The 9,996-nt window shown below is 46.1% G+C and overlaps 1 protein-coding gene across 2 annotated transcripts in view; it reads left to right on the top strand.

The window, feature by feature from the left end:
* The first annotated feature begins 7,611 nt into the window (after positions 1-7,611).
* Positions 7,612-9,996, top strand: part of TRIM2 (tripartite motif containing 2) — a 186,602-nt gene continuing 184,217 nt past the window's right edge. The window contains exon 1 of one of the 2 annotated variants that reach the window (XM_069556661.1): positions 7,612-7,817. The gene's annotated coding sequence lies outside the window, so the exon portion shown is untranslated. Of the gene's footprint in view, positions 7,818-8,557; positions 8,765-9,996 lie in introns of those variants that run through there. The other variant, XM_069556663.1, reaches the window with a different exon arrangement.

Raw genomic sequence — 9,996 nt, 5'->3', positions numbered from 1 at the left:
AGTTGCTCAGTCATGTCCAACTCTTTGCGACTCCATGGACTGCAGGCTCCTCTGTCAATGGGATTTTCCAGGCAAGAATACTGGAGTGGGTTGACATTTCCTCCTCCAGGAGAGCTTCCTGACCCAGGGATTGAACCCAGGTCTCCTGCATTGTAAGCAGATGCTTTATCATCTGAGCCACCAGGGAAATCTGGCCCCAAAGGCAGCTCCAAGGTCTCCCTTAATGGAAAATAGCTGCAGCAGCTCCCAAAGTCACATTCTCATACCATACTATCCACAGCAAAAGAGATAGTCTCTTCTCCCAGAACTGCTACAAGAAAAAAGGCTTATTTTCCCCCGAAGCCTCAGCCAATATCTTCTCCTGGCTCACTGGCTGTGATTAGCTTAGAGCCAATCCAGGTGACTTGGGGGCATGAGTGGTACGCCCCCCAAGTCATGGTTTAAGATTATAGGGCCCACTCCTGGAATTTAGTTTCGATCCCACCCAAGTCAAGTTTCCTCTGGAAATTTAAGGATCTATTGCCAAGCTGGGGGAATAAACGCTGGGGAGCAAATAACCAGTGTGCACTATACTGCATTTTTAAGAGGGAGCTCTGGATTCACACAATTTGTGGTTACAGATCTGTATACTACACTCAAAGGCAAGGGACTTCCCTGGTGGTCCAGTGGTTAAGATGCCATGCTTCCTATGCAGGAGACATGAGTTCAGTTCCTGGTTGGGGAACTAAGATCCCACATGCCCCGTGGCAAAAATAATAATAATAAATAAAAATAAATAAAACAAGGGCAAGGGAAATGTCTGTCTCTCAGCTGACTTGCCCTTTCAATAGACTACAATAACCAGGAAGGCTTTTAGTGCTTGGCAGTGTTGTACCTTGATTCTGTCCTGGAAGGCAGGAGGTGAGTGTGACATTTACAAATAAGTAACCAGAGGCCAAGGTCAAATGAATGGAGGGCCTAATGAGTTCCCTAAACAAAGAAATCTGTCCGCTGCCTTCCTGACCCTGCTCCCCTCTGAGGGTGCTGCTGGCTCTAGCCCAAAGGGCTCTGCCTTCTTTGGCTTCTGTTCACGTTAATGAGATCACCCGATCTCACATGACATTGTCCTCTGTCTAATGCTAATAGACATACTTTTAATGTTTACGTGGATCGTGTGTACCTTAAAAGGGAAACAGAGTTTAAGGCTTGGAGTGAAAGATGGTGCTTAGCCTGCCGAGACCAGAGAGGGCTGGAAACGGCAGGAAATGGGACTAGGGGTTGGCGGGGCGCTCACGCAGGCGCAGGCGGAGCAGCTCAAAGCCTCCGCCTCAGCTGCCTACTTTCCCCCTCTCAGCCCACATGGTGATACTCCGAGTGCACCCGGCTTCCAGCCCGGAAACAAGGAGCCAGGATAAGTGGTTTCTATAACGTAATGGGGCCAAATGAATGGTTTCTAACTCTCAAGTTTCAATTATAGTTTAGACATGGTTTCAGTAATAGAATTGAAGGTAACAAGAGATCAACTGGAAGAAAGATGTGGAATCAGAATTTCCAGCGTTCCAAACTGCTCAGGGAAAGGGGCTATTCACTTATTCATCACATATTTTTGTCATCCAACAAATATTTATCCAAGGCCCACTCTGGGCTGGTCTGGGGGTACAGTGGTGAACACGACCCAGCCCACATGGGGTTTATGGGCTAGCCCAGAAGCTGTGAGCAATAGCCAAGTGATTGATTGTGCAGTTCCACTGAGAGTAAGGATTTTCAGTGGAATTGCACATTTAGGCACAGTCAAGAAAGTCTTAGCTGAATTTTGTGGATTCAATGATTAGAAAAATTCTCAATATAGAACACTTTTAAATGCTGGATAAAATGTCAAAAAACTATAGTCTTTTTCATCAGTTTTGTTCAGGTATTATTTACATATAGTGAAATTCACTGATTTTAATTGAACAATTCAATGAATATAGACCAATGTATGGAGTCACGTAACCAGCACCACAACCATGATGTAGTACATTTCCATCAACCCACAAAAACCCTGTGCCCCTCTATATTCAGTTCTTTCCCCTCTCCCTAAGACCCCTGGCAACCGATCCTATCGACTGTTTGATCCTATTGATCCTATTACTATAATTTTGCCTACTCTAGAACTTCATATAATGAAGTCATACAGTATGTAGTTTCTTGTGTTTGTAAGAGGAGGTCATCCGGAGGACCTGGGCAGCTGAAGGTCCCCACCCGCTCCCCTGCCCTTGGAACGTGAGCTCTCCCTGCTTCCCCATTCTAGAAGCTGCCCAAGGACGCAAGCCTGGAGAGAGTGATGTGCGGCTGAGCCCGCTGAGACAGTGTACGTGACCAAACCAAGCTAAGGCCTCTCCATACAGATTGTTAAGAATCTGGCAGACAGGTGTGAAGATGTGCTCATCTGTAGCTGCCCCAGACAAGCCTTGTACGTTTCCTTGGTGATGAAACCTGCCACCTACCAATCTGAAGTGCTCTGCCTCTTTCCTCAGTCTGTCCCTGCCCTCTGTGCACAGGAGCCACGTTCAGATATCAGAATAAAGCAGGTCCACAGTATTTGAATTCTTCCTCACAGTGCCACACTCTGGAGATTTCTCCATGCTGTTGCGCATGTCAGGAGTCTGCTCCTTTCTACTAATGAGCAAGCAGTGGTCCACTGAATGGATATACCACAAACTGTTTTATTAATTCAACTGTTGATTGATACTTGAGTTCTTCCTAGTTTTTGGCTATTAGGAATAAGTGAATGTAAATATTCACCTGTAAGTCTTTGAGTAAACATATATTTTCACTTTTCTTGGGTGAATATTTAGGAACGGAATGGTTGGCTCATTTGGCATCATAAGCAGAATTCTAAGGAAGACTCCCAGTGACCTCATCCTTGCTAATTCCCTCCCCTTTAATGTCAGTGGAACCTGTGAATAAGATGAGCTATTGCCTCCATGACTGCCTCCCTTACCTGGGAAAGGGAGATTATCCAGGTGGGTCTAATCTAACCATGCGAACCTTTTAAAAACTTTTAGACAAAAAGGAAAATCAGAGAGATGTAAACACAGGGGCGATTCGATGTGTCCTTGCTGACTTGAAGATAGAAGGAAGACAGACAGCCTCAAGGAGCCAAGAGAAGCAGTCAGCTGACAGCCAGCAGAGAAGTGGGGACCTCTGCCCTGCGCCCACAAGGGACCGCACTGTGCCCACACCTCTGAGCTTGCAAGCAGAGTTCATCCTAGGACGTCCAGAAGAGGACCCATACGGGCGAATATCTGACTTCAGTCTCGTGATGCCATGAGCTTACAATCCAGGCATACCGTCCCAGACTTCCGATCTTTACAACTAATGAGCTGGTAAGAAATGTTTCTAAGGCCCTAAATTTGCGGTTTTGTTACAGCAGTGAAAAGCTAGCGTATGCAGCGTGTCATGTTTAACTTCTTAAGAAGCTGCTAAATTGATTCCCAGCGTAGCCACACCGTTCTAAGCGCCCACCAGCAACGTCTGAGAGTTCCAGTAGCCCCACATTCTTGGCAATACTTGATATTGTCCGTCTTTCAGCTCTTCTTGTGTAGTGCCATTTCATGGTGGCATTTCAAACTTTGCTTTTCCCTGACGACTAATGATGTTCACATCTTTTCATGTGCTTATTTGTTATCTATATATCTTTTTCAGTGAGATGTCTGTCTAAATGTTTTCCTCATTTTAAAAAATTGAAAAAAATTTGTCTTACTCTTTCAAAGTACTACAGTACTTTGAGTACTTTGGTGGTAAAGTGAAGGGAAGAGAAGGCAGAACTATGAAAAAGCTTGATTGTCAAGGGGAAAGTGAAGGGAAAGCAGGCCTTCACTGAGACAGAAGGAGATGGGGTGTCTGCCAACCTCAGAGTCTCAGTTTGGATGATTGCATCCAGGAGGTAGGAGATAAAAAGCATTGGGCTTAAGTGGAGTGGGAGGCCAGAATTCCTGAAACATAACACAATGGTAATATAACCTACCTGCTTAAGGAGATGTTTCCTACCTCAGCCTTGGCACTGGAAGAAAACTCTGTCCAAAGCACTTCTCACCTTAAGCTTCTACTCAAAAGTGTTTGAGCCTGAAATTTACATCTCCTACATGGACTTGAAAACTTTAAACATAAAATTTAGTTTGAAGTTGTCCCAAGTTGAAAGTGCTCCTACCGCCCCAGCCCACCTTCCTCCCACCCACCCAGCCCACCTAACACAGGACTCAAAGGGACCCCACTGATAAAGTTCCAAGGTATATGAATTCCCAATAAATAAAAGTCACTAATAAATAAGGAAATAAGAGTCATAAGAGATAATAAACTGCTGTGTCAAACCTGTAAAGACTAGCAATTCTGGCTGATTGGCATAGAATATTAAAAGTGTGTTTAATATTTTTAAATATTAGATAAGATAATGAAATAAAAGCATAACAAAGAATGAAGCATTCCAAATTGACAGATTGCCTATTAATAGAAAAAAGTGAAAATTATATGACTGCTGATTCCTCAATAGCAACAGTGAAGCCAGGAGACAGTGGAATATCTTCAAAGTGCTGATTGAAAATAGCCATGAACCTAAAATTATATGTCAAATGAAACCATATTTAAAGGACAAAATCAAAAGAAAGACATTATCAAGCCAAGCTGAGATTTTAGTACCAAAACTCCTCACTATGAATGTTCTTAGGGATGTACTTTAAGAGAAAGAAGAATGATCCCAGAAGGGAGTTCTGAGAGGCAAAAGGAATGATGAGAATATAGGTAAAGACTATGGGAAAATATGGGGCTTCCCTGATAGCTCAGCTGGTAAAGAATCTGCCTGTGATACAGGAGACCCCGGTTCAGTTCCCGGGGTGGGAAGATCCCTTGGCAAAGGAAAAGGCCACTCCAGTATTCTGACCTGGAGAATTCCAGTATAGTCCATGGGGTTGCAGAGTCGGACATGACTGAGCACCTTTCATTTTCACTTTTCATGGATAAATATACAAACAATATTGCACATACAAAATAACAGTCTCTAATTGAAATGTCAAAAATATCCCATAGAGAATTAAAATCATGGGGAAAAAGTAACCTAACAATTGGGATTCATGTATTTGCTGTCATGGACAGGTTCCTCCACATGCCGGGCCCTGCGCTGTGCATTCTCCAAGTCTTACGTCACTTAATCCTCCCAGCCACCTTACAAGGAAGGTGGTGTTATTAGCCTGTTTTTCAAATGAGAAAACACACATAGCCAGGAAGTATCAGCTGGGACTTAAGCCAAGTCTAGCTGATTCTGAGCCTCTTCTCTCAAGCAGTCTACCACAAAATATCGGCAAGTGTAAAGAAAATACAGACACGTGACATAGGCAAGTGTAAAGCCAAGAATTTCCCTGCATCATCGCTGTCATATGTACAAAGACACACATGCGTAACTTTGAAAGAATTGGGATCACAACTGTCTACTGTTTTGCATTACAGTTAATATTACTAAGTAACATAATATTTTAAATATAATCATCTTGCTCTTTATTTTTGGAGCAAAAATTTTAATGGTTCATTGTACAGTGTTTTTTTAACCTCTTTATTGTTCAGTTGCTTATTTGTGTCCGACTCTTTAAGACCCCATGGACTGCAGCACGCCAGGCTTCCCTGTCCTTCACCATCTCCCAGAGTTTGTTCAGACTCACGTCCATGGAGTAGATGATGTCATCAACTATCTCTTCCTTTGTCACCTGCTTCTCTTCCTGCCCTCAATCTTTCCCAGCATCAGGGTTTTTTCCAATGAGTCAGCTCTTCACATCAGATGGAGCCTCAGCTTCAGAATCAGCCATTCCAGTGAATATTCAGGGTTGATCTCCTTTAGGATTGACTGGTTTGATCTCCTTGCAGTCCAAGGGACTCTCAGGAGTTGTCTCCAGCACCACAAGTTGAAGGCATCAATTTTCCGGCACTCATATTTCTTTAAGGTCCAACTCTCACATCTGAACATGACTACTGGAAAAAATCATAGCTTTGACTAGACGGACCTACGTCAGCAAAGTGACGTCTATGCTTCTTAATACACTTTCTAGGTTTGTCATAGCTTTTCTTCCAAGGAGCAAGCGTCTTTTAATTTCACAGCTGCAGTCAACATCTGCAGTGATTTTGGAGCCCAAGAAAATAAAAGCCTATCACTGTTTCCATTTTTTCCTCATTTTTGCCATGAAGTGATGGTATCAGATGCCATGATCTTAGCTTTTTGAATGTTGAGTGTTAAACCAGCTTTTCACTCTCCTTCTTCAACCTCATCAAGAGGCTCCTTAGCTCCTCTTCGCTTTCTGCCATTAGAGTGGTATCAGCTGAATATCTGAGGTTGTTGCTATTTCTCCTGGAAATCTTGGTTACAGTTTGTTATTTATCCAGCCTGGCATTTCCCATGACATACTCTACATATAAGTTAAATAAGCAGGTGACAATATACTGACTCGACATACTCCTTTTTAACACCTTTATCCCTATTCTTCCGTATTCTACAGTATTCACTGTTAATTTTTGTTAGATATGAAGATAATCTGCTTGATACTTTTATTTTCTCAAACTTGAAATGTAGCGAGAGAGAGAAGTGGATGTCTATTCTATTGCTGACTATACATTTTTTGTTTTAGAGCTCTTTTGCAAATAAACATTGCAATCACATGATTCCAAAATTATGTGCTTCAAAGCAGATTTGGGATACAAAATGTGGATTTTCAAAACATGTAAATTAAATAGTTATTCTTGATGAAAATCTTTGCTTTATGACAAAAATGACTTGTATGTTTTCTGTCACATAAACTGTTTTCTTAGAATATAGAAATATCACTTCCTTTATGAAAATTAGGCTCATGTGGAACTTTTAATAGAAATGCATTTATGACTTTTAAAGAGATGTGTTTGTGTGGACACACACGTATATATGCAAATATGTATTTCAGTCTCAGCCCAGAGATTGATTGATGTCATTATATTATTACAATGTATGTAGTAAAATCTCATAAATTCAAATATACCATTGATTTCAAACTTATATTTGAAAAACAGAAGTTAGAGTAAGGAGAAACTAATATAGGGTATGTTTGTTTGTTTCTGCAATCCTATAATGCCTTGCACAAAGCACACCAACTTGTTTCACTTTACTTTTGAATACCTGCTTATGGTTTGACGAGTATAAATTGCCCATGCACAAAATTAACAAGGTAGAGTGCTAACACTGAACGAACCTCTGAACAAATATGAAGAGTCTCATCCACACGTCTCCTTTTCCGCTCCCAAACCATCACTGAAATAGTTTAATTTTGTAACCATGTGTTTATCGTAACCTACTATTCACAGAGACCATCTGCAGTCAATTATTATTCCCAAGAGGTCTCCCCTTGGGGTCACTCTGTGGGCCTCTCCTCCCTTCTACCCGGAGCTGGTTAGTGCTCAGTCTGTGCAAAATAACTTTACAGCATCTTAAGCAGAATAAAGGAAAGTAATCATGCGACAGAGAATGATAGATCTGCTTCTAAAACCAAGCATGAACTCACTTGGTGTGGGTGCAGGGGGAGCTACGCGGTCCGCGGAGTCTGCGTCGCCCATTAACTCCACCCCCACGCAGGCTCCCGGGGCTCCGCCTCCAGTCCCAAACATCGCTCCCTGCCCTCCTGTTTCTGCCCTCCCGCCTTAGAGAATCTCTACATCTCTGATTTAAAGCAGGCGTCCATTGCCACCCTCGGACCGCCTCATTCCAGGTCGCAGTTGTCCCGGTAACAGCGTGTCTGAAGGAAGAGCGGGCTCTCCGCAGTTTCCACGGAAACCACTCCCCGCAGAAGCAGGTGCGGCGGGCGCAGCCGGGCGGCGCGGGAAGGCGCCCTCGGGGCGGGGCGCGGGGGACCGCCCCCTGCGCCTGGTATGGGTGATATATATGCACCATATTTTATTAAGCACTGTCTTCGGTGGGCTATTTCACTGGCAGAACAGAACCACTAATTCCTTCCGTCTCGATACAAACCCAGTCGCTCTCGAGAAGCTGTCCGCGCTTTAGGGATGGCCCAAATCGAGGAGGGTCTGCAAAGGAGCCCTCCCCTCTCCTCCCCTAACAGTGATTCTGCTGGCCAGGGTCCTCTCGAGAGGCTGGAGCGTTCGTGTGCGCGACAGAACGTGAGGGAAACCCAGGTTGATGCGCTTCCTGCCCTTTGCATAGTGCCAGGATATCCTACCAGTGCCCAGAAAATCAAGTATTAATAGGCTTGAGGTTTGCTGCGTTGCTCTAAGTCAGTCCCCTTTACATTTGTGACGCAGGTTAGGTTAACTGGAAAGGCACTCGCCTCGTTTTGTTTCATAAGTATCGTTGGGAAGAGTATCAGATCTCTGCTCAGAGCGGTGAGGAAAGAACTGAGGTTTCTGGACAGTTCCTAGGTCAAGGCTGGCGTTTGACCCTTCTCCTGGTCCGTGCCTGGGCAGTCATTCCGGCCGCGGCATCGCCGGAGCTGAGGCAGGGTGACAGCCGCGGCCGAACGCGCGCTTCTCGGCCCCTCGCCCGTCGTCTTTGTGTCTCTCGGGGCGGGAGGGGAGGGGCTGTCTGACACAGTTATTAAACCTGGCAGCTGCGTTGGCGGCACCGAGGCGCATTTTGAGTGAGCTTGCAGAAAATGAGGGGCTTCCAGCCGGGCACCGGCTTGCCACTTCTCGCTGCCTGAAAGGCGGGTTTCAGAGCGCTTTCTCTGGCTCCCGTTAGCAGTGGCCACTGAGAGCGCACGCACTTGGCGTAACAGTGGGAAACGTGAGTGTTTGCGGCTCCGCGCCGCGGGCCGGCGGCTCGGCTCCTAACGCTTGCAGCCGGGTGGCGGGGACGCAGAGGCAGCGGAGAGGCCGGCGCGCGGGGACCGGGCTGCGGGAGGGCCGCGCGCCGCCACGCCTGGTCTGTAGGTGGTGCGCGCCGGCGCGTCGAGGAGGCGACAGGCCGGGCGGCTGCGAGAGGCGGCTGGGGCGCCCAGGGTCTTGCGCGCCCTGCGATCTGGGCCTGTGGTTTGGAGCCACATGCACAAAGACGTCGGACCTGGGGAGCCGGTGTAGACAGTCCTGGGCTGCCCCAGGCCCTCCGGTCCTTTTTGAGAGAGGGGAGGAGCTGCATTTTACGGATGGCTCGAAACAATGAGGTTAGGCCAGCGCTTCCCGGCCCCGGAGGACCTTTGCGCGCTGGCGGTGAGCATCTGGCCAGTCCCGTGGGGACCCCGGTGTGGCAGCGCCGCCGGGAGCTTCGCGCGCCTCCAGAGGTCGGTGCGTCCGCATCCCTTGGGGATTTCAGAGCCTCTTGGGGCTCAGGCCCCAATTCCTGAGCTCCCTCCCGCCCTTTTCCTCCTCGAACGTTGTGTTCTAACTGGGCTGACGTTTTACGAAGACCCTAATAAGGGGAAGAGACCTTAATTGCTTAATTTCTTCCCGAAGTTAAGAGTGTGAAGAGGTGTGGTGTTTTTCCTTACTATCGATTGCTAGAGGGAATCTAGAAGTTCAGCATCGGATTTATATACATATATGTATACACACACACACACACGCTGCTGCTAAGTCGCTTCAGTCCTGTACGACTCTGTGCGACCCCACAGACTGCTGCCCATCAAGCTCCTCTGTCCCTGGGATTCTCCAGGCAAGAACACTGGAGTGGGTTGCCATTGCCTTCTCCGATATATACATATATACACATACATATTTCTGGACAAGATTTCCCATATTACAGAACTGGCATCATACCAGGATCTCTCGGTGTCGGTGTATTTCTTTAAAAACCTTGGCTTTCCCCTAGGGGTTCCAAGGAGTGTCTAACAGCGTCAGTTGACACCAGAATATCATGTTTACTATGTCGTGTTTGTTTCCATGTCGACCTGGTTCTGGCTGGAACGTGTGATACTGAGAGGTAGTTTCTCAAGCCTCACTCTTGCCGCCTCTGTGGCTGGCCTTCTAGCTGTATTGTCTGGCCATCAGTGTCAGCAGCTGATGGCCATGGAAGGGGTCACC

The sequence above is a fragment of the Ovis canadensis genome, chromosome 17 (genome assembly GCF_042477335.2).
Source record: "Ovis canadensis isolate MfBH-ARS-UI-01 breed Bighorn chromosome 17, ARS-UI_OviCan_v2, whole genome shotgun sequence".
NCBI classification, from domain to species: Eukaryota; Metazoa; Chordata; class Mammalia; order Artiodactyla; family Bovidae; genus Ovis; species Ovis canadensis.
Note: the sequence above shows the minus strand (reverse complement) of the source record. Positions and strands in the feature narration are given on the sequence as shown.